The sequence below is a fragment of the Triturus cristatus genome, chromosome 10, assembly GCF_964204655.1.
Source record: "Triturus cristatus chromosome 10, aTriCri1.1, whole genome shotgun sequence".
NCBI classification, from domain to species: Eukaryota; Metazoa; Chordata; class Amphibia; order Caudata; family Salamandridae; genus Triturus; species Triturus cristatus.
The window spans coordinates 36,161,127-36,187,336 of NC_140593.1; the positions used below are offsets into that span (position 1 = coordinate 36,161,127).

Consider the following 26,210-nt stretch of genomic DNA (forward strand, 5'->3'; position numbering starts at 1 on the left):
TCTTATGAACTTATCCAAAAGTCACAAAGTTTGATAGACCACTGTCACTATAAAACCATAGTTTCATTAAAGAAAAGATTAGTGGCCATTTGGTACAGCAGGAGGGGTTTTTAACAAACACTAATACACTCTTGACTTGGTGTAAGAAATCGCAAAACACATGCAGTTATGTTAACTAATATTTGTATGGAAGGTGTTTTGCTTTAATTATCCCTATCCAAACATAAGAGTAAGGAATATAATATGTTTTACATATATTCTAAAAGTATTTTTTCTAAGCACTGTGATCCTGAAAACTACTATAGCAGTTCTGGGTGATGAAACTGTGTAAACTATACAGAGACCATTTTTTGGTACTGTGCTCTATACAAAGTTAAGTGTGCATATACACCACTTCTCAGAAAACACTATACCCCTCACAGAAAGTAAGATGAATACCACAAACAAAACTATTTTTCAATTAATTAGCAATAGGACTCACAAAAACAAGGTGTAGCATAGCGCACCATGAACAGCTCTGCAGGCCCCTTTCTGCTATTTCTTATATTTATAGTCTAATTAGTTGTTTAATGTACTACAATATTCATCTTCAAATATTTTGTTTAAAGTATACAATCATGATTAGGCATATTTTAAAGGAGAAGATTGGGAAGATCTGCTGGGATGAATATTGTTAATATTTAACATCTGATTGTCATTGTGAGATGTCAAGGAGCAGTTGTATGTAGCCAGTCTGACCCGTAGTGGTGTTCTATATTACACTCCTATATAGGCCCATGACATGTGGCAGAGCTGTTTAGTTATTCCACGCCTGTTTAGTAGGTAATGGGTGGTTAATTGTTGCAGACTGGTTTAGTAATGGGGGAGGGACATGACCCCTAGCAGTTTCATTGTATGTGAGTGTAAGAGTGTCAAGCAATGAAAGTGAATTTTTATACAGCCTGTATGACCTAAAATTGACTGACTAGACCGATGAGTCTATGGTATTACTATTATTGTGGGTTTATATCTTGTATTGTATTGCAAATGGATTTATATAGTACCTTCTACAACTGACAAGGCTTTGTGGCTTTTTTGAATAGGCAGGACGTTGCTTGGTCATCTGGGCTAGTGCGGTTAATGATTGGCACTCTCAGAAAATTGAATGAATGTGGTTTTATGGTATTTGCTACAGCCAAATCCTCATACAATTCTACTGTGTGGACTTACTGCACTGTAAAGTAGCTCTTTTAAAATACCCAACGTGTAATAGGCAGAGCAGTATTTAATCATGTCATTCTGCTTATTCTGAATAATAAAACAGGCCTAATTATCCTTACTAGCTCTTGTCTCTGTTACAAATCAGGGTTCATTGAGCTCTTAAATGCCCTTGTTCAAAACCTTTTAGGACCTATTATTTTTCATATTCCATCTTTGTATCTATGATTGCAGTTTTCAATAGAATAATTGGTTTTTAAGATAGGGGTGTGTATAATAATTTATATCTTATTTTTCCCCTTTGAATCAGGTATATATGTTTATGTAAAGATTTGTCCAATTTGTGCTAGCCCGGTCCGGTATCAAGAATATACGTCAGGATTTCACAATTTTAATGACAAGACATTTTTGACGATTCCTCTATGTGTTCTTATGACCTCGTCATTTCAGGTACTGTGTGTGTGTTTGTGTATATGTATTCTTGTGTGTGCATATGTGCCACTGTGTATGTGTGTGTTTTTTCACTAGTTGATAATATTTGAAGGCTTCAACAAATACATGCTCATTTATTTAATTTTTACATTGTGAGTAGTAATACTATTTTTCAAAATTAATGGACGATTTAACTTTATAACAATTGTAGTGATTGCAATATGTTTACATGTGCACTTAATTCACTGTGGACAGGATTCCCATCCTCTGACTCAACATTGGTACTCTATTGAAATTTCGATTTGGCAGATATGTACATATGTTTAGTTCATCTGCTTATAGGTTTTATGATAATACTGAATATAGTAATTTTAGCCTCTGTAAAATTAGTCATTCAACAGGTATAAAATGATTAGACACAATTTAACTACTTAAAATTTGATTTAGTTTAATGTTCTAAAAATCAATTTCTCTCTTGTTGCAGAATCATTTGTTTGTTATAAACATTCCCAGTAATATTATTACAAGCCAAATAGATTTAGAGCCCTCTTTTATGAAAAAAATTAGGGGAAATTGATTGTGGTACTCAACTTTATTTTCTCTTTAATAAAGCAAAATCATTAAGTTAGAAAGGCGTTTGGCAAATACTTCAAACCATGCTTATCAAGACGCTGATTGTTGTGTGTCACCAACCGTTAAAGATCAAAAAGTTCTTATTAGGAGGCAATAGTTTTATCTTTAATTCAAAGGCAAAAACCTTTGCATTATCCTTCAATATGTTGGTGAGCATGTGCGTGATAATTAATACATTTCATTACTTTTGTTTTATTTAATATTAAAGTGTGATAGTCTGTGGTTACATTTAAAAAAATATGAAAAATACTAACAGATTATGTTTGTAATATTCACAATGCTTTATACTCAATAGAACCACACAGCAATTGGACGTTTCTTAACTACAATGGAAGATTTCATGGGGATGAAATTTCATCATGACACTCTTAGAAAGGCATTCTTTCATTTCTCAGCAATGAGGAAATATTCTTATGACTTCTATTGCATTAGATGTGGACACCATCCAGCAATTTTAGTTGGTGATGCAAACTGGAAGCTTTCATTTGATATTCCTAGTAAGTAATAATTTATTTTCCCAAAAGACATTGTTAATAGTATAAACTCTCAGTTATTCTTATTTCTGCTATTCTACAATTTTCTGTGAAAGAAGCACTGTCAGTTATCTCTCTTCTGCTCTCTTCTGGGCACTACTCATATTGACTGCCCGTATCAATTTGTCTATTTGTGTATCAATTTAAAAATGAAAGCAATAAAATTTGTTAACAAATACAATCAAACGGAATTTGCATTACAGATAATTGTTTAATTAATGGCTTGGTCATTCAATTTCATGCTACCTTTTCATTCTGCTCATTTAACATAGTTTTCTCTATTATTATTAAAGTCCAGCCTGCAATTTATGTTGCATGTCAAGCACGTTTCACCCTGGCAATAAAACTATATACATGGTCAGTTTATGGAGTGTGACTTTTGAACCTTGAAATATGCTCACTCATTTGTTGTTAATATTTATACTATGATTTTAAAGCTAGATAGAAAAAGATTTGGTGTTACAAGACATTGCACTTATCCAGAACTTTTCTTGTCTATGCTGAAATTACAATTTTTAAGGAACACTTTGATCCTCATAAAAATCTGATCCATTGTTTGTGAATTGACCTCACATAAATATAATGAATTCTACACTATTGGAGTATATGAACAGTGCTAAAAACTACTAATACATGAAACATTGAATATAATGTTCTAAATTTATATCCCAGTTCATCTTTTCAAAAGACCCATACTGCAGGATCAAAAAGAGGAGGAATTGCAAGTAGACATTGAAAATTCTTGGCAAAAAACAGAGTACCGAATTATTGCTAGCGGCATTTGTGAAGGTAAGTATTTTGTTGTTTTAGTCTGATAAGATGCATATTTCAAACAACTACTTAGAATATAATTTTTTCTAGATAAAGGTTGGATCTCTGCTGTTATTTTCAATAAGTGTTACTGTACATGTCATAGCACAAGAACATGCATCCTATGCATTGGGCAACATTCACAAAGGCAAATCTCAATGTGAGATTCTCTGTACGCATACAGTGGTGCCTATGCATGTCACATATATGTAAATTTCACCATAAATTTAATTTGTTAACTCTAGATAGAGATGTTTTTATACTGCTATGAATGTATTCCTTCTAACATAAGGGTCAAGTGATACATATAACTCTAAATTTATCATACATTTACTACAATTCACTGTACAGGTGTATTTTGGACATTAACATGCAAACAGTAGTTCTACAGACAATAGGCAGAGTTATCAACTACTCTACGTAGAACTATGAATTGGTAAAACTAGGTAAACATGCATTTTCTTATGAAAAAAATGCACACCTCACAAATAATTTTGGAGCAAATAAGAAGAGTGCACACCTTGGGCTACTGTGTCTTCCCTTTGTGATGCATAATGCGATGGAACCAGAAACAGTGTGTATCCATGTTCAAGTATTGGTTTTAGCACACCTTGCGTTTTGATTACTATTCGAATGGGTTATTAGGACTTTTACATTGGAGAAGTGTCTCTTTTATAATTTTTTTATTTTCAAATTGATTCGTCTGATGTGTTTATATTTCTACAATTAGATTTATATGAGGGTCTTTAATGTCCAAAGCTATATGTCCTTTAGAAATATATAATTCTTTTTTAATATTTTTGTTTTGTGTTAACGACAATGTGATTAAAAAGGGCAGTTGTAATGCTGAAAGTTATTTGACCATTTTTTTTAGTTTTAGTAGTCTTTGTAAGCAGTTCCACTATTACAACAAAAATTTAGTACTACATGTTGGCGAATATATCATAGTTATTGCTACATTCCACCGTACGAACCCATGGTATCAACATCATTTCCTACACAGATGACACCCAGCTCATCATCACGCTTTCAGAAAAACCCTGCCTCCACCAGCACCAGCTACCACAAATGCTTGACGAGCATCACCGACTGTATAACGACCAACTGCCTGAAGCTCATCATGGACAAGACAGAATTGGTGATATTGTGAAATAACAATTCCCAGAGTAATGAAACCTAGTGGCCTGTTGAACTTGTACCCACACCTACACCAAAAGACCACCTCCATAATCTTGCCATAATCCTGGGTAGATAAATCACAATGAAATGCCAGATCAACACAGCCTCCTCCTCCCTCAGCTTCAACAACATGCACATGCACCGAAAGATCTTCCAATGGCTCGACTTACATACCAGGAAAAAGGCCATCCAATCACTAGTCACCAGCTGGCTTTACTACGGCAACACACTCTACGCAGGAATCGCCACCCAGCTCCTAAAGATACTCTAGATGATCCAGAACTCAGTGTCCTGACTCATCCACAGGCTTCCCAAATGGACCCATATCATCCACCACCTCAGGTACCTCCATTGACTGCCATCCAAATGAGATACCAATTCAAGATGCTGATATATGCATATTAGGCCTCCACGACCAGGGACCGGTATGCATTATCAACCACACTGAACTACCACCAGCCATCAAGACACCTGCGCTTTGCCTCCATCACCCTTGCTCGCACTCCCGGCATCTGCTGAAGCTGCATCAGAGGATGCTCCTTCTCTCACGTTGTTGCCACATCCTAGAATGGACTTTACTTCCATCACCGTACAGCACTCTTTCTCGTGGAATTCAGAAGTAAGTCAAAAATAGCTCTTCAACTGATTGCAGCATGATCCTAGTGCCTGGAGGCCCTCATGGTGATTAACCTTGCTCTAAAAATACTGATTTATTAATTAATTGATTGATTGATTGATTGATTTGTGCACATTTTTAAATTGATTTTTAATAAGCACCACTACAACAATTATTATTTTTAGCTCTTCTGTGGTCTTCTGTAGGATGCATTTCAGTTCTGTTATTAAAACTATATCATTTTGAATAAAACTATTGCTATTTTGACTTTATCTTCTATATTATACCAAGATGATAACTTACTGGAGTTATAATAAACTTGAAGCAATATGTTTGATTAGAATGATTTCTTATAAATCGAAAATAGTTTGTTTTATATTAAATATTTGTTATTGCCGACTAATGTTTCAGGAAATGACCAGAAAAACCCTTATTGTACACAACTGGACTACTCAAACTTTGTGCCTTGGGTCGGTAGTGCAACCAGGGTGGGCCCTAAGGTGCCAAAAAGTGAAGTGAAGAAAGGGTTGCCATTGAGGTGCAGAGATGAAAATGTTAATAAAGAAGAAGACAAAACAATTAATGAAGATAAAATCCTGCTACTTCTGGAATCAACACAGGTATCAATTTAAATGTGTTATAGACTTTTCAAAGTCAGAGACTTGACATGTTGGTATAAATGTTTTATCAAAATCATTGATCATGCTGTATGGTATCATAATTTCCACGGTGTATGTTTTCATTTGTTTTTCCGATTTACTTACAAAGTAGGTAATACATATTGTAACAACTTTGTTTCAAGGGGTTCTTACAAATGTATTGTTTCAAAGTTCATCTATGTGTCTGGCACAACGAAGTCTAGATTGCTTTATGGTTTTTGTAAAGAATGCAGGATAATTGTATCTCTTACATGATTTCCATAGCTATTTAAATTATTTTATTAAGCTGGTTTTAATCACAGGTTCAACTATGAGCTAATTAGTGCAATTGAGGGTCTAGCAGGTACAGCTCAGAAATGGTTAATGTAAAACTAGCCCCTTATGAAAAAATAAAAACATGAACTGCAATTACAAGATGCAGTGGTGAGAATGAGGTTTAAAGTGTTAGTTAAGAAAAAAAATTATTTATTTCAACAATACAAAAGTTATTTTCCATTTTACCTGTTATTTGATGACCACTGTAAGTAATAGTCACCGGGTTTCGTCTACAATTGTAAATCTAATTGAACATCTACATCCATTAAAGACTTACAGGCACATGCATCAAGCAAAATACCGGTCGCAAACGGGCAGATTCTCAGAATCTGACCCTTTGCTCCCGGTATTTTAGCATTTGGGATGCATCATCCCAAATGCAAAAATCGCTATTTAAGGAATCTCAAAATAGGGATTCCTTAAATAGCGATTGCATTTAAGGAATCCCTAATTGAGATTCCTTAAATGCAATGCATTACACTTTAAAAAACAGCGATTTCGCTATTAGCGTGAGCAAATTACCATGAGGCTGGACCTCATGGTAATTTGCGAAAACTTAGAAAAATGCACTTCTTTGCATTTTTCTAAGTTATATGTTGCCCACACACATGCCCTTAGAGCATGTGTGTATGCAACATTTGTGCAGAGTGAACATACATGGGTGCAATAGGGTGTCATTTTGACACCCTTGCACCATCGAAATTGCGGGAGCAATTTGCGAGTACCTACTGGTACTCGCAAATTGCTCCCGCAATCTCTAATTCATTCCTATGGGCCTGGAGGCCCATAGAAATGAATGGGAAGACATTCCTTAATTGCGACTCGCAATTTGCTAATCGCAATTAAGGAATTTGTGGGAATCGCTATTTCTTTAGCGATTCCTACATGCATAGGGTTTTGCTATTCCTTAATTGCGATTCCTTAATAATCGCTATTAAGGAATCGCAAAACCCTATGATGATGCATGTGCCTGATAGGGCCTGAGTTATACATTGGTGGCAAGGGTATTTCGTTTCAATGCAGACAGAGTTCCCTCCCTGTTAATATAGTGGTCCGCCCACCAAGTTTAATTGCTGTTAGACCATATGTTTGGCCAGGGCAAAGACTACTCTGTTTCTACCATAGGCAAAACTTCTCCAACTGACTTGTGCAGTGAGGGCCATTTGAGAACAGGCAACATGTCTGCCAGCACAATTTAGGTGGGCAGACATGGAGTGACTTTTTTTACTGATGTTCATCGGCAGGCAAAACCAGGCGGTAAGGGAAAATAAAACCATTGTAATGCTTACCTCTGCCATGGGAGAAGACTCACACATTATAAGGGGAGTGTTCGATTTTTTATTTTTAAAAAGCAAATCCCACTTTAAATTTTAGCTTTGAATTTTTTTTTTATTATTGTTAGCTACAGGGCTGTGTCATTGCCAGATAGCCCTGTAGCAAACTGTAAAATGCATTGGCAGTAACCACCATGAGTATGCATCCTGCTAATGCCTCTATACATGACCAACTGCTTGGTAATCATGTGGGAATTAGGTTGTGTTCTCTCCACCATAGGGACAGAGTAATTTCTGTCTCCATGATGGATCCACGGGCTGTCCTCAGAGATATTACATACTTTCAGGTTATACTACTTTTTCTTAAGATGTTTGTTGCTAATAGGCTTTCAGGTTTATAAAAGGAAGCTTAATTGACAAATGAAGAAATATTAGGGATTTCATGTTAAATGTACATGTAGTGTACCCTACTCTGAATTTTAATTCTGATTATTAATTTGGAAGAATTTTGTTAATCCTCTGCATTGTGCCTTTACCATATTACATGTGTGTGTTATATGAAGGGGAGCTATGAGAAAGAGTACATCTATGTATGCACTACTCTGCAAAGGTGCACAAGCAGATGTGGCTGCCACAATACTTGTCTGCCTTGTTCTTCTTCTGACCTTGGTGCATTGGCAGTTCTTTAAATGACTTCACTTCTAAGCTAAATTTGCTTTTATCCAAACTGCATGTATGACGGCATAAAACTTTAAAAGCAATTTACAATTCAAGAAATACATCTTTGTTAATTGAACGATTCTTTTTGATTTTGTTCTATGTTGAACCAATGAAAATGTTGTGCATTTATAAATTACAATCTGAAGAGGATAAATGTAAGTGCATTGTGTTATAGGTAATATGTCTTTGGGACAGATAAAAAAAGCAACCACATGTCTATGAACTCCTTAAAATATTTTAATTACAATTATCTGTTATATTATGGTAGTTGGAGTTGATTTTCATTATTATAATTAGTCTTAACACACAGTATTTTCATAGGCTACAAATGATGAACTGATTAATGCGTGCCAAAGTTTGGGTGTTTCTGGAATTGGATCACAATCAGATCTCATAAACAGGCTTCAAGAGCTTGTCCTCTATAAAGAAATTTACCCTAAGATGTTTACAAAACTACAGAAAACCGGAGGTATGACATAGAATTAAAATATTTAAGTTACAATTATGTGATATAAACTCAGTATTATAAAACAATTGTGTTCGCATAGAATGATGGGAGAGTTGTGTGTTTTTTATTTCCATGGCATAAAGTTGTATAATAATTAAATAACAGTCTGTGTTGGTGTGTTTCTGGAAATATTTATAACATATGCCAGTGTCAGCATTTTTTAATTTTAAATTTTACACTAATGCAATTGCTTTTGTTTTTTAATATGCACTTTTGGGAAACAATGTAATTACAATTGATAACTTTACATGTTTTTGTTTCGTATACCTTTATTCAATTTCAGAAGTGTCTAATATTCCCATTTAAATCAATCAATCAATCAATCAATCAATCAATCAATCAATCAATCACATAATTTGTAAAGCGCACTACATACCCGGTAGGGTTTCAAGGCGCTGGGAGGGGGGAGGGTGGGGTGCTGTTACTGGTCGAAGAGCCAGGTCTTGAGTTGTCTCCTGAAAGACAGCAGGTCTTCGGTTTGTCGCAGGTCGAGGGGGAGGGCGTTCCAGGTCTTGGCGGCGCGATGGGAGAAGGACCTGCCTCCGGAAGTGGTTCTCCGGATGCGTGGGACCGTGGCCAGGGCGTGGTCAGCGGAGCGGAGGTTCCTGTTGGGTACATAGAAGGAGAGTCGACTGTTGAGATAGGCTGGGCCGGTTTTGTGGAGTGCTTTGTGTGCGTGGATCAGGAGTTTGAAGGAGATTCTTTTGTCGACGGGGAGCCAGTGCAGGTTCCTCAGGTGGGGGGTGATGTGGTCGCGGCACGGGACATCGAGGATCAGGCATGTGCGGAGGCATTCTGGATTCTCTGTAGTCTGCTGATGAGCTTGGACGGGGCTCCGGCGTAGAGGGTGTTTCCATAGTCGAGTCTGCTGCTGACTCGGGCCTGGGTGACTGTTTTCCTCGTGCTGGTCATAATCCATCTGTAGATCTTGCGGGGCATGCGGAGGATGTTGAAGCAAGTGGAGGAGACTGCGTTGACTTGTTTGGTCATGGAGAGTTTCGAGTCGAGGATAACGCCCAGGTTGCGTGCGTGGTCAGTGGGAGCCGGGGGGACCCCTGTGAAGTGGGCCACCAAGAGTCGTCCCATGCGGAGGGGTTGGATCCGAGGATGAGGATTTCCGTCTTGTCTGTGTTCAGTTTGAGGTGGCTGTCCTCCATCCAATTGGCGACGGCCTTCATTCCCTGGTGGAGGTTGGATTTGCCGGTGAGGGGGTCCTTTGTGAGGGAGAGGATCAGCTGAGTGTCGTCGGCATATGAGATTATGTTGAGGTCGTGCTGGCGGGCGGTGCATGCTAGAGGTGCCATGTAGACGTTGAACAGTGTCGGGCTGAGGGAGGATCCTTGAGGGACGCCACAGATGATCTTGGAGGACTCGTAATGGAACGGGGGAGGCGGACTCTCTGCGTTCTGCCGGATAGGAAGGAGGTGGTCCAGTCCAGGGTCTTGTTACGGATCCCTGCGTCATGGAGGCGCGTGCGTAGTGTGAGGTGGCAGACTGTGTCGAAGGCGGCAGAGAGGTCCAGGAGGATGAGGGCAACCGTCTCGCCGTTGTCCATCAGGGTCCTGATGTCGTCTGTGGCGGCGAAGAGGGCGGTCTCAGTGATGTGGTTGCTGCGGAATCCTGATTGGGAGGGGTCCAGGATGTTGTTGTCTTCGAGGTGACGGGTGAGCTGGATGTTGACTATCTTCTCGATGACCTTTGCTGGGAACGGAAGCAGGGAGATGGGTCGGAAGTTCTTGAGGTCGCTTGGATCCACCTTGTTTCTTCAGTAGGGCGTCGATCTCTGCATGCTTCCAGATCTCAGGGAAGGTGGTGGTCTCGAAGGACAGGTTGATGATTTTGTGCAGGTGGGGAGCGGTGGACTTGCTGGCTTTGTTGAAGATGTGGTGCGAGAGAGGGTCGGATGGGGAACCAGAGTGGATTTTTCACATGGTCTTGATTGTGTCCTCGATGCTTACGTTGGCCCAGGTTGTCAGGGTGTTTTTGGCGGTGGGGTGCGGTGGGTTCGGTGCGGTGTGGTAGGCAGGGGTCGTCCGGGGTCTGAAGCTGTCATGGATGTCGGTGATTTTTCGGTGAAAGAAGGTGGCGAGGGAGTCGCACAGGGCTTGCGATGGTGGGATGTCGTTGGAGCTGGGGTTGGAGAGTTTAAAAAACATCAATGTTAATTTCTGACATTATATAAGTACTTACAACTGATAGATTTCGGTCACTAAATGTATAAAAAAAGTGACAACATCATCATATACATATAATACATATGAGTTTCAAAAATATTTTTGCAATAATGCAAATAAGTAATCATTTATATGTATGAAAAGCTAAAAATGTGTTAATTCAAACTCTTTGAACAAATCTAAATCCACAATCCATAACAGCTTCTTCAAGATCAATCGGTGAAAAGACATCAATATTTCATTGATTCTCATATGGAAACAGTGTGAGTTGGTCATGCTACATATTCCTATCATAAACTCCAGTCATGACTTGACATCTGGCAAGTTTAATCGAATAAGCAGCGCACATTTTTTCCAGCTAAATATTAGTAACACAAGGACCGATTCACCAGCATAGTGGCGTATGTCTGATTTTTAAGTAAGTGTATATATATATATATAGATAAATCCACAGGGGCGAACAATTCACGCATTCAAGCATGTCAGCGCTTGAAGGCTTGCACATGAAAAGCATTTTTGTTATAATTCACCCTTGAGTGCACTCGTTTTGTTTGAACGTGAATTGTTCACCCCTGTGGATTACTGTGTAGCGGTTCACCACCGCTGGAGACTGCACCCGGCAAAGTTTGAGGATATATATAGATATAACCACAAAATAGTTTGTTTTTTGCACCTACAACTGCATGTTGTGGAGACGCCTTATGAAATTCCTCTTTCGCACATCCATAAATGTGTGTTAGCCCCTGCTGTGAATTGTTGTGGTGCTTGGTGCCGGCGTTTCACCCATCAATGGAGTGTGGATGCGAGGAAGAATGTACATAATTTTGCTGGGATTCTGCTCATACACAGAAATATGCACAGGAAACCAGGACCTCTGTGAAGCCAACTAGCATCAGTGTCTCATTAATTCTCCGTACTACAGCGAAGCTACCAATGATTAGACAACCCAGAACAAGTGAGTTAGGGTACTCTCAGGAATGGTGGGAATCAAGAACACTCTTTCATTTTTATCCTCATAACAGTCCACAACATGAGTAATCAGAGAGATGCAAAAGTTTAAAATGTTTAGTTTTACCTACGTGCTCTAAGATGCTGTGTTTTGGCTAACACAAGCAGGAAAATTATTAGAAAGAAACCAATCAGCATTGTTACAAAGCCATAAAACCCAAAGGGAGAAATCATGTTACAATGGTAGTGGAAACAGGTCTTATAGTGCCTTTTGTACCACCCTCCCCTGGCTAGGAGCTAGGTTTTATAATGATAATAGAAGGTCTCTAGGTTTAAACGGGGAACCCCATACCTCCAAGATCAGCAGAGGTGAATCACATCTCAGGATCAGCAAAGCTCTCTGTCACTGGAAAGGTGTTTTATCCAAGTGCCCGAATCATGCATGCAAAGTAATATTAAAGGCACTTGAGTTTCAGTTAGTAGCAGCTGTGTGCATGTTGTGTCTCGAGCAGGGGCCAATCAACCTAAATCAAGAGCATTCATTGTTATTATGACCTTGAAGACTTCTGCACACAGTGTACAGACTAAGGTCGCGGTGTAAGTCTTGGGATGTGAAAAACAGACCGTTCTCATGTGCAGAAAAGCAAGCAGTTTAACTTACAACAACAGTTACATGTAGTGTTGTGTGCTAGACCGGCAAAGTGGCAAAATTGCGTTTAAACTTCTAATACGCTTATGCTAACATAGCAATGTGTGCAAGCAGAACCCTGTCTTATATCCAAAGTCCTCTCCCAAGGGAAAGAGTGAGCCGCACACATCGCGGTAAGAGTAGATTTTATTGCAATAGTTAATTAAGCTCCGATGTTCTTTGTTCCTTATGCATTTCAGCCACCTTGGCCTTCTTCAGAGGGGGAGCTGCAGACATATATATATTTATATATGTGCTAGTCCTATGCTTAAAGACTTTGCTGTAGAAATGGCAAAAGACTTTGTCCATTTCTATCTCGGCGTGGATAGCACTGTGCTAATCCTATGCTTAAAAACTTTGATAGAAAAGCAGACATTTTAGGTGAGCAGATCTAGAGTGTCGCTGGTGTTGAGAGTGCTCTATACAGGAGCTGCTTTCCACCTAAACTTGAGAACTACCCAGAGTTCTCTACTTCTTTTTTGCATATATATATATATATATATGTATATATGTATATATATATATATATATATATATATATATATATATATATATATCATTTTAAATTATACCTCTGGCAATATGTAAAGGTCAAATATGTATGATGAATATATTTGGCAGATGTACATCTATGTATGCATTAATTTTTTTCAAAAAGTAAATGTTATTTTTAATAAAAAATTCAACATTTGGAGATAGATGATGAGCCTCATTTACAAGGCTCTTACGATGCTGGCACAGTGTGGTGGCCTATATTACTTTGCCAAGCAAATTCACGATGCGTGGCTTTTCCTTAACTTGTAAATATGTTCTTCTTTCACGCATAACTCTGCGCGATCGGCCGTACCATGTTTGTTGCAGTGGATTTGCCTATGTTATATCCATGAATTCAAAGGCATTTCCAGATTTACAAGGTTTCATAAACCTCGGGATGCGTCAGTTTTTATATGCCGCTCCACAGGAGGCAAAGGAGTTCCCCAGCGAGGAGAATACCTTTGTTTCTCCTCATTTTGTCCTGTTTCAGTAACAACAGGAATTATCCCTGTGACACAGGCACCCTTGCACCATGGCACAAGGGTGCCTGCGTTGGTGCACGACAACCAATTGTGTACTAGTGCTGTTAAAAGCTCACGGATGCATTCTATTTATGTAAATATGATGCATCCATGTGCTTTTAAATGTTGCAAGAAAATGGTTTGCAGGGCTTGGTCATTTTGTTGTAATTTTGGCCCGGTTTTTCAATCAGGAAAAAAGTTTATAATGTATGACCTTTAATTTGTAGGGTCTTTGCACTCGTTGCTATCAAAGATATGACCTTTTTCCTGCTCTGCAAACTACTACATGACTTTCAAATCATTCTACTATTTGAAAGTCCCCTACCTTCCACAATGAGGAAATTTATATAACACATATATTTAAACCATGCTTGCCACATTTTCCATATTAATACATTTATGTGAGTGTTTATTAACATTGTCTGAACAATGAAAATGATTCTACACTTGCAAATAAATCCGTTTGCTCAACCTAAAGCAAGGATTTTTTGGGTGGCATGATAATGTAAGTCAGGCTATTGTTCGTAGGTTCAGATTGTGTAAATCTTCACCTAATAGAATACAAAATGAAGCAACACATTTGCTGTGATCTTCTTGCTCAAATAAGTGTTATTCTAGATGATGTTATGCAGGTCTAACATCTTTAAGTTAATCCATGACCATTAAAATACAAATTGTACTTCATTCTATAGAAATGTATAAATGACGGTTGCATCTTAGCACAACGCTTGAATGCTCCAGTTATAATGTGTGTTTGTTCAATATTCATTAGAAAGCCACGTTTTGTTAGTTTAAAACAATCACCATCATAAAAGTATATAATACTCATTCATAGAACTATTAATTGTTGTATATGTTGTTAAAATCTTATCACATAAAATTCGGAGCAGCCCCAAATGTGTTGTGTTTTCTTAATGCTGAAACAGTAATGAAGAAACACAAATTGTGTAATATGTGCTTCTTATTTTTCAGGAGGTGTTCTACACATGGGCTGCACACATTCCGTCATTTATTACAGTTCGCCACTGTGGTGGCAAGAATCTGCACGTGATCATGCAGATGGGCTGCTAAGTTTTTTATACCCACCATCAATCTATATATCTGATATTGCTGGTCAGGTTGCTAGACACACCAACAACCGAACAGAGCAACAATTCTTTCAACCCTATGATGGAAGACTATTTGGAGCAACTGAGGAGAATATCCAGAAAGCCACAGAGAAAACCCTGAAGATTGAAATTCCTTGGCTAAAAAATGTATTATCTAATGATCCAATGGAATCAATGAAAATGTCTGAGACAGAATTTTATCAGAGGCAGCATCCCATATCTGGCACACACGAACGATTGTCTTTGTATGATCGATTTCACGAAAAGAACCAGAAACGAGCAGAAGAAAAATTAAGGAGCATTGCTTTAACTCCAGACTTGCTTGGATACATAAACACTGCTGAGGCTGAGCAAGTGAATCGTGCTCTTGCTTCGAACCGTTACTTTGTCTGCGATATGAAAGAGTTGCATTTCTTATTTTCAGTTCGTCTTCTATTTCATTTAAACAATGACAAAATTAACAAAACATTTGAAAAGCAAATGAAGAAAATTACATCAGCCAATTTCACTTTACTTTCTGATGGAAGGATTGCACTTGAAGGAGCAGGTAAGATTTATAATAAAATTCTATTTTTACATGACTTTATATTAATAAAACTATAAAAAATGACGTATGAAGTGTAATTCAACAGTCCCACATTACAATACTCATTAATGCGATTAACAATTCATACACTTGCTTTTTATTTACTTGAGAAGGTGTATTACTTTATAACATATATTTATAAAAAATACTTTTATTTGGTAGATGAAAAGAAGAACCACAGAAAGAAATCCATGAAGCTCATTAAAACTGATCTAAAGCAAGAGCTAACACACAAAGAAACACTGAAAGAGAATATGATTTACAGGTTTTCTGTTGGACATTTTCTGATCAATTCAAGTGATGAGGTGAATAGAAAAAGGAAGGTAGTATTTAAAAATGATTATGTTTGATACTCTGCCGCAGGTATGATTGACTAATATTGATGAATTCTGGAATGATGCATTTCTTTAAAAAAAAACAATGCTTATGATATAATCGAAAACCGCTTTTTGTAAATATGTTTCTATAAGAAAAATGATTATTAGTTGAAGTGGATGACTACTCACCTTATGATTAATCAGGGTATAACTCCCACTGTTATTAAAGTTACCAAATCTAAATCCCTTAATATTTATGACACAGAATAGACAAGCTTAACTTGGAGCAATGTGTGAAGCATGTATCTGCACCAAAAGAGTACTACATTAAAAAGAAAACACAATAAAAATCAGATTCAGAAAGTACATTTTAATAAATACAATTACACTAAAATTTTAGAAGTATATTTTTGGCAGCCTTTAGACATGAATCTTTACATTCCTTGTAAAATTTGGCTAACAAAAACACTACTTGTCAATGTGGAACAACTGGTAGTGGAACACTGAGACCTACTCATGATTTCAGGCTTCCCAAGATAGTGGACAGTGAGATACAGAAACCAAGTTCCACATGGAAAGAGGTTTAATCTTGGGTCCTAGTCTCAAGAATCGAAGTCAAAATATTTCATCAGGGCAAGACAACAGTCTATATCCAAAAAGGTTTCCACTATACAGGATAGCCATTAAACTAGATCTGCATGATGCCATTGGTTTATTCATGAAAATCTGAGAGTGGAAAAATATCATTTGGCACCCAAAGAAATTTTCTAATTGGCAAATGCTTTTGCACCTTCACAAAATCAAGATTTCTGAACTGGTGCTCGTGCCTTTATTCAGAGCTCAGAATCCTTCAGGTGGTAAGGCTGTGGACTGTGTCTAATGATGGCTCCAAGATGGCTCCAAGAAATTGGTCTCTGCTTTATAAAGCTGAATCACATTTGATTTTGGTGAAAAGTTTTGAGCAAAAGAAGTTTGTTTCTTCAGCCCAACAGCGACACAACCTTGACGGATTAGCTTGGCAGTTTTGTCCTGGCCCTCTAGAGTTCTTTCAGTCTAAATCATTGCTAAATCCCAGGTTTTTATTTCTGCAGTAGAAGTCTATTGTTTCACCGCCAAGGCTTCCAGGACATCAGGTAAATCAATTGGGGTGCAAGAATCAATCCATCAGAGGCCACCAGCAGGGTCTAGATCATCTATGTATCTCAAAAAGCTGTAGGTAAAAGTTGATTTTATAAAAAGACAGGCTGTACTGTCTAGTAACAGGATGTGGGTAAATACTCTATACCTTTCATCAGAGAATAGTGGGCATAGTGAATATATCCTAAAGAAAGGCACCAAGTTACAAAACAATAGTTAGTCTGTAAAGAGTGAAGATGTTTTTCTGATCTGTCATGGCCCTAATAAAACTCCAAATATCATTCATTACAAAAAAATCCATGCAAGGAGATAGTCGAGTTAATGTTAAATTTCATACGGGGTGTAATGACCAAGAGTGTGTTCAAGCCCAAAAGAAGTTTCTGACACCCCAAAGTTCAATAAACCGCATGTGTAGATGTTTCGCAAAAAAATCCAACGTGGAGCATGCACTGTTTTAATGGAACATGGACATCATGTCAGTATCAAAGAACCAATCAATATTAGTTGAAATATGTCAAGAGAAGCACATCAATCTATCAATTTTACCCCTACATATAATAATTACTAACCACTTTGTCAGAGCACTCAACTAATGTAATGTGTCCGTTCATGGTGACGTGTTCATAAGGATCATATCAGTGTAACAATTTGCACCATAGATGTACTACTTATTAACCAACAATGGCAAAAGCAAACAGCAGTCAATACAGTACCACTTCATCAACCATTATCAACGTGTTGCACTGTAGGAGAGTCAGATAACAAAAATATGTTAGCCCTTATTCTAAAATATTTACAAGACATACACCAAACCACAATCTAACTACAAAGAAATGACTTGCGTCTTTCAAAATGGTTTTGCATGGTAGCACAGACACCCTCAACCTGTCATGAAAGTAAAGACAGGCAGGAATAAACTATTTTAGATAGTTGCTGAAATCCATAACTTATAAACTGTCTAGCCCTACTTATGACTAAAAGGTCCCCATCTTGGGGTGTAGTGATCACCTCTAAGGAAAATAGGAATATCGGTTAACTTATATTGTTGTCAGTCTTGGTGTAGAAACAGCTGACAATTATAAAACATAAGACGTAGTGCAAATGTTCATGTGTATAAAACCGTAATTCAAGTCCCCAGCACACGTTGAAATCTCACAATGCAATAAATAACAGCAGTAGCTATTGTAAGTCACAATAGCTATATATTCAGAAATCAAAGTTGTTTCCTTGATCTTTTATTCCTTCTCATGAATTCTTCAAACTCTGATCTTTAAACCAACATGTATTTTGTCGCCTAAGTAATATGTACATGCACATTTTTCAAGGCTTTGCAGTTTTCTGTTTTATGTATTTGAAGTGTGGTGATAACTCCATCACACGCTGTCCTTCGGCGCGTGTTAAGCAGAAACGATGCGCTTCTTAAACTCGCTCTTCAATATTGGAGTTAGGTCACGTCTCAGTATTGCTGTAAATGTCCCGAGTCCACATGCCGAGTTCTCGTGTATGAGTTTGAATTACGTTCTATTGTACCTTAGGCCACAGGATTTGGGGAGGCCGGTGGTTCTCTCCACCCTACAGCACCGTACTAATTGAGACTATTCAATCAATATTTACTGGATATACCCTCTCCGGCACCAAAAATGTTGTTATTCAGGCATAAAGCGATCATTTCAATTAACATGGTGTTGTGTTGATGATATTCGATATTTCTTTTGCCTAAGAAGTATTGGCACGCCTGGAGTCCAATTGAATGTTCAATATTGGAATATAGTGAAACAACGTCCATTGTTATTAATTTAAAGGTGGATTGCCATGTTATTCCTTCCAATTTTTGTAATAGATCCGTGGTGTCACGTATGTAAGAACTGAGGTCTTTTACGAGTGGTGTCAAGAAGTGATCTATATAGTTTGAAATTGGCTAAAGAAGAGATCCATTTGCGGAGACTATTGGTCTGCCCGGTGGGTTGGTTTTATTTTTAAGTATTTTGGGTAAATAATAGAAGGTGGCCATTGTTGGAAAATCACATACCAGATATTTATGTTCTTCCGTGTTGATTAGGCCTTTTGCCAACCATTTTTGTAAATGTGATTTCAAATTGTGTTTTACCTGGCTGTGTTTTATTTTGTAAAGATCTTCTATTACAGCTTCGTGAAATAAATCAACTTTGTTGCCCGATGGTAGGGTTGGGTAGAATTTTGATTTTGTCTGGAGACCGCTTTCACCAGCTCCTGATAGTGGTTGTGATTTTTGTAAATCTCGTATGATTTCTGTTTCTTGTGATGGTGTTTCAACTCCCATTGTTAATAAAGTTGTTATGCCTTGAATGTCTTCAGCTTGAAGTACATTCGTCGAGGATGTTTTTGCCTCCATTTGAGTTTTTGATTTTATTTTCTCTGCATGTATTTTAGCCAACTTTATTTTCCTGGTGTACTTGTACAAATCAATCCTGGTTTGTGCTACATCTAGATGAGCGGTTGGACAGAAATGAAGACCTTTTTTTAGGACACTTTCTTCAATGTCTGTTAGAGTTTTACCTGACAGATTCATTATATTAAGTTCTTGTGAAGCTAAGGATGTTATTTCTTTTGTTGTCTCAGTCGATCCTTGGTCCAAATGTCCGTTCTTGCTTCCTCCCCTGCCCCTCTGGCCTCTTCTTGTCTTCTTGTCTTCCTCTCATACTTCTTTTTCCTCTTCCCCGGCCTCTGTTTATCCCACCTCTTTGATTGTTTTTTTGATGCTGTTGTTCTAATGTCATCCGCATTTCCGTTAAAAAATCGGTCTTTTTCTCATTTCTGATGTGGCTGGTGTTGTGTTTTCATTGTCACTTACATCAGTGCTGGTGAGCGAGTCATAGCTCGAGAATTCTCTACTGGTCATTTCTAATCGTGCTTTACTTTTCCGTATTTCATATTTTCTGCCAAATGTGAAAATGCGACCTTCTTCAAAGTCCAATTTATCCCTTTGGAATTTCTGTTGTTTGCGTTGTTTAACTCTGTCCTCATGCTTTTCAAGATTCTTGAGGATATCACTTTTCAATGTGGCCATATCTTCTGGTAAAGTCATTTTTTCGATTTTCTCTTCTTTTCCTTTTAATTCTTCCCTAATTTCTTTGAGGGCATTTTCTATGTGCTTTATTAGAATCCGTATTAGCCCCATGGATGACTCTAGTAGATGTTCTCCCCACTCCTGAAGTAATATATATATATATATATTCACTGAAAAAACCATAGGTTTCACACATGTTATAGTTAGCGGAAATTTTACTGATAAAAAACCAATGAAATTGCCCCGTTATAGTTAGTGCTGGCAACTATAACTCACGCGACCGCAATCCTCTGCTGATGCTAATACTGTATTTAGACACTTATTTGCCCATGTCTTCTTCCATACATTTTTAGCTATACATATATTACAAATATTTTTTTTTCATAAAGACACATATGTCATCAGCAGAAGATTGCGGTCGCGTGAGTTATAGTTGCCAGCACTAACTATAACGGGGCAATTTCATTGGTTTTTTATCAGTAAAATTTCCGCTAACTATAACATGTGTGAAACCTATGGTTTTTTCAGTGAATTTGCAAGGTTTTTTAAATGCTAATTCCTAACTATAACGTGTGTGAAACCTATGGTTTTTTCAGTGAATTTGTACGGTTTTTTAAATGCTAAGTTACTTTACGCCATTCGTGGCGTGCGCGCCCACTTAACGCAGTTCGTTCCGTGCGCGCACGGTGCGCTTCGCGCACCGTGCGCGCACAGTGAGCACGCGGTGCGCTTCGCGCACCGCGCACCCACTTTACGCAGTTAGTGCCGTGCCCACGTTACGCTAGATGGGCCATGTACGCACGATGCGCTTCGCGCACCGTGCGCACATGGAGGACATATTATGCGCTTCCTTGTGATAGGTAATCTGTTGAAATTTTTTTGGTAATTTCTGTGCTCTAATAAGCCATGCACAAATGGTGGTCTTCGGCCACCATTTGCACACGGGGTGGAGAAAGTGTGGATTTTTTTTTTTTTTAATTTTGGACCGTACGCGTACGGTAAGCGTACGGTAAGCGTAATCGGCGAAATTGCCGAAAAAAAAATAATACCGTTTTTGCTCTTGGGGGATGTTTGGGGACTCCCTCAACATGACTGTGTGGGAGGGAGTTGTCAAAACAGCCCCGTAACATGTTTTTGGGCATCATGTTTGATAAATAACACTCAGTGCGAGAGACAAAATGGCGGACGCCGCTTCCTGGTTTCGGCCGATTCGAATGTTTACTAAGATCTAAGAGCCAATCAGAATCGCGCTCGCGCACGCCACCGTACGCTTACGGTAAGCGTACGGTAAGCGTACCGTAAGCGGGCTCAGATATATATATTGATTTAAAGGCTATTTTCTCAGAATCTACTGAACAGATTTACACCAAATCTACAAAAGGCACTTCCTTGACCTAGGGACTACCTCTCTGCCAAATTTCTAGTAATTCTGTTCAGCCGTTCGGGCTGTAGCTCGTTCTAAAGGTCCTATGGAAAAATGCATGGGAAAAACGCGTTTTGGGACCCCCCTTTTATCTCAGCCCCCGCTTGACGAATCCCCCCGAGACTTTCAGGGTAGGAGCGGAGCGTAGCGCCCCACCTATTTTGAGAAATTCGCGAGGATTCGTCGACCGGCGCCAAAGTTATTCAAAATAGAATGTTGCGGATTTCCTATGGAAAAGGGGTCCTAACTATAACTACCTACTGGCGACCGCCAGTAGGTAATATGTATATATATATGTGTATATATATATTTGTATATATATATATATATATAACAGTACGCCTTCAAGCTTAGAGAGTATTGCATTAATCATGGAAAAAAACAAAGTAATGATCTCTGGGTAGTTCCCGAGTTTAGGTGGAGAACAGCTCCTAAATAGAGCACCCTGAAACACCTGTGACACTCTGAATGGGCTCACCTCAATGTCTGTTTTTCTAGCAAGGGCTTTAGGCATGGGATTAGCACAGTACCACCCACAATGAGCTAAGAGTGTCCCTGATGTAGCGGTGTACTCAATGTAGGAGCTGCTCTCTACCTAAACCTGGGACTACACTGAGTCTCTTGGTTCATTTTTTGCTTCATTTAGTTTGTGTACTGTGCTGACTTATACCGGGTGCTCCCTTGTGTCTGGCCAGAGATATACCTCTATGAAAAGATTGATAGAACAGCTAAACACATCAGGGGTTGCCTTTACTAAATCCATGTTGGCTTGGATGGAATGTTATCAGTCCAAAATTGTAATACTGTGCCTGGAGTAGTAACAGCTTTTGTAATTTTTAACACCAGCATGAATGGCACTGGTTAATCCTATGCTTAAAGAGTTTGCTGTAATATATATATATATATATATATATATATATATATATATATATATATATATATATATATATATATATATATATATATATATAGATATATGTTAACGAAAAACATCGATAAAGGCCGTTGCCGAAACGCGTCTGTTTATATGCTGGTGGACCGTGACATGAAATAAATTCACGGAACCTGCCCCCCGTGAGTTCTGTCTTCTTTGTGGATCGCCCCGGATTTGGAGGAGAGTAGGAGTGTTAATTGTTATGCAGACGCACCTCCGCATTCAAGAAGCACCCGTCTGTGAGTGCACCAAGCAGGTGTACTTGGAGCGTAAATCTATATATATATATATACTTATATATATATATATATATATATATATATATATATATATATATATATATATATATATATATATATTATCCTGTATTTATCAGCGAAAACTAATCTGGCACAGACTCCAAGTTGGTAAGTGCATTTATTTTGCTGTTACATGTCCCTGACGCATTTTGGGCACCAATAGTGGCCTTGATTACATGATATCAATATGTAGATGTTTCCATATTGGTATGTCTACACACCTCTCACATATGTATGTATGCATGTATCTTAACATTTATATGATTATGTTTCTGTATATTTGAGCATATATTTATTAGAATAAAACATGTTTTAAATACCCACTTCAATAAAAATGTGATAGTATAACTATCATTATCCATACCAGTTAGAAAAGCAACCTAAAATATAATATTTAACTATTACATTTTATTCTGCAAAAGGAATTTCTGAAGACAATTTTAAATGATGATTGTGATGAAGAAAAAACATTAGCCCTAGCAGGAAACAACCCAATAAATGTAAAGGGCTTGAGGAGCCTTTGTCCAATTCACATTCAAACGAACCACAGCCAGAAGACTCAAGATGGATCAGAAAACTGGCTCACTGATGATGTAAGAACATTTTTAAACTATTGTACAAAGCACTGTGCTACTTACGTATAAACTTAAACATTATGAGATTAAATGCTATTATTTTAATGGAAATATCTTTACTTTCTAGGTGCTTAATGCACGGATTTATCAAATAGTTTCAGAGCAAAGAGATGTAAGTGCATTTCATCAATTTTTTTCACTATAGTTATGTCCAACTTTAAAAAAACCTAATGAACATATAAGGGATAACATTAACGCTGCCATACATTATAAGAATATTACAAGTCACCAAGATGTCCCATAACCATATAGAGGAACAATGACAAAGGCCAAGTTCCTTTATAAAGTTATAGAACTACGAGGTGACTTGCAAAATACTTATCAGGTATACAAGGGGGTACATTTTCACGTAAAATACATTGTAACACCATCACCTTTCCCAAAAACCACTTAAAACATTGTTGCATAGTTCTTTTATATGAGCGAGCATGTTTGCAAAGATGAAGAATAGAAATTAAACTTGTAGTGCAAAATTAAACATATAAAAAAGCTGTTTGATATTTTTTTTAAACAGATATTATCAGCCGTGCAATACAAGTCTGTTTTTTTAAAATATTGCAGTAGCTTGGAAAGTGAAGATACATGCAAAAAAAGTTGCCTTTCTCTTTCTAATCAGTGCAAAAAATATTCTGTCTGCTTGTCACTGTAAGCTTTAAAAAAAATTACAGATGAAACAAAAGCAATGGTCCTTTTCCTGCTTTAAACAGCTGCTTTAATAATGCTCCAAGACCTGTTCTGCCTTTCGCCCCAGCTTCTACCTCTAGATATATGAGACAGACATATAAAGAGAGACATATATAGTGTGAGCTAGCAAAAAACTGGCAAAACAGATGTTATACAAAAACCAGATGGATGTAATGCTTGAATTATTCTCAGCCACTGGTAACTACTCGAGCCACATCACAGTACATCATTATCGGTCCTCCCCGCACACTGTGTCACTGGACCAAAACTATACCTGGCTGATGAGCCCCAATGAGAGCAAAACAAGTCCTAGGTTCTTGTGCTCCTGTTTAAGGAGTACTTACCAGGTCAGTTTGGTTTAGATTGTTTACATTCGAGCAGGGTCAAGACTGATTTGCATATGGCTTTGTCCAAAAAAGGTGAATGCTGTACAGAGTAATCACCATTGGCTGAGATTAATTCATGCATTTTATCCGGGACATTTTGCACATAAGAAGCCAGTAGAGTGTCATAGGGCAACCTAATTGTGGTTTTCTTGCTTGGTCCCGAAAGTCTGATTTCTGTGTTGCTATGTCTCATTTAACAATTTTTATAGCAATTGATAACATTTTCTAATTTAATCGCACCCTTTTTTGGGATAATGGCATTTGACAATTGTTTACAAGTAATATTCCCCAACTCAGAAGACTATATTGGTTTATTACTATAGACATAAGAATGCCTTTTTTACTTATGTGAAAGAACAGATTTTAATCTTACCATGGTCATGATCTTAACCTAACTACTAAAAGCAGATAAGAGCAGCTCTTAAATAGACTTTGGAATTTAGAATCTAGTCTTCAAACTAACCAAAGAAAAGTAGCATAGCGGAGTAAAGTTTTGTGTCATACTGTATAATAATATACACTAACTTTGATAATGTTTTTATTTCCGTCCTCAAGATTCTCAAGTGTAAAACTGAAAACAGAAGAGCAAACTCTATATATATATGGTGCAAAGCTATGGCAGTCTTCTCCAACAAGTAGCTCGTGAGCCAGTGGTGGCTCTCCAGCTGCTTGTAAATAGCTCTCCAGTATGGAACCCAGCCTACTAAATTTGAAGCTTTTGCTTGGTTGTTTCAATAAATATATACCAGTTTTGAAAACTGTGTATTCGAGATGCAAAGATAATGTTTTGAGAAAATTTTTGTGAATTTCATTTAAATTTCCATTAGAATTTGCAATACAACCAATTATTTTTGCGGCAATATACCCTTTAGCTTGCACGTGTTTTTTAAATCTACATGCTATGTTATATTAAAAGGTATTATTTGGGTAAAAAATCATGCATTCGTAGGGAGTCTTATTATTTTGGTTCCAGGGGCATTACATTATTGCTGTTATGTATTACCCATTCAGAGGCCTGACAAATTGATAAAGCCTTTTTTAGCATTACTGCTAATAACCTTGCTGATGCATTGCGGTAATCACTGCTGGCAGTCGTGAATGGCATTGAAACAAATGTAAATCTTGTCTGATTTGGTCACTATACAGCACTAATAATAATAGTAGCTCAGGAAGATTTTCATTGAACATAGGTAGCTCTTACAAAAGAAAAGGTTGGAGATACAGATTTTTGTAACTTTAAGATGTGACATTGCATATAAAGTGTTTTTAAAGTATGACATTGATAATTACATAGCATTACTGTCTGTATAATAAATAACATTGGCTAGACTTGTATTTATTTATACCTGGATGTTTAATTAGTTGACATTTATTTGTTCAGTGCCTTTAAATGTCATGTATTCGGGTCAAATACAATAAATGATAGGAACTAAAACTTACTCCATTACTACAGTGTATATATAAATTATGGCAGAAATCAAGACCCATATTATATGTTGGCCTCTTTCTGTTTTGCAATTATTTATTGAGATTGTATGATGTATTAAATGAACAGGAAACAGCATATCTCATAAGATATTTTTGGAAAGCTCAATTAATGACATGGGATAAGGTAATCAATTGTACATTTTACAGTTGTGTGTGTGTGTGCTACCATAGGATGTGAATATTTGATTGTCTATTTAAAGTATGTGATTTCTTTGAGCAGTACCATAAAACAAAAGAACATATAATTTCTTGCCACACAATGATACTTTTATCAATACTTAGCATCACATTATAGAAACATTCCAGTTCGTTTCTTGGTGGAGAGAATTCAAAAATTTAGGAACAGTGAAGCAAAACATCTCAAGAATAAAGGTAAGCAAATATAAAAGTCTACTTTGGGTTTTTGAACCAAATAACAAAGTCCT

At 37.4% G+C, this 26,210-nt stretch overlaps 1 long non-coding RNA gene across 1 annotated transcript; it reads left to right on the plus strand.

The window, feature by feature from the left end:
• The first annotated feature begins 5,269 nt into the window (after window positions 1–5,269).
• Window positions 5,270–14,820, plus strand: LOC146788766 (uncharacterized). Its single transcript, XR_014969708.1, has 3 exons — window positions 5,270–5,403; window positions 5,812–6,020; window positions 14,714–14,820. It is a non-coding gene; the product is annotated as an uncharacterized LOC146788766 (long non-coding RNA).
• The last annotated feature ends 11,390 nt before the right edge of the window (window positions 14,821–26,210 follow it).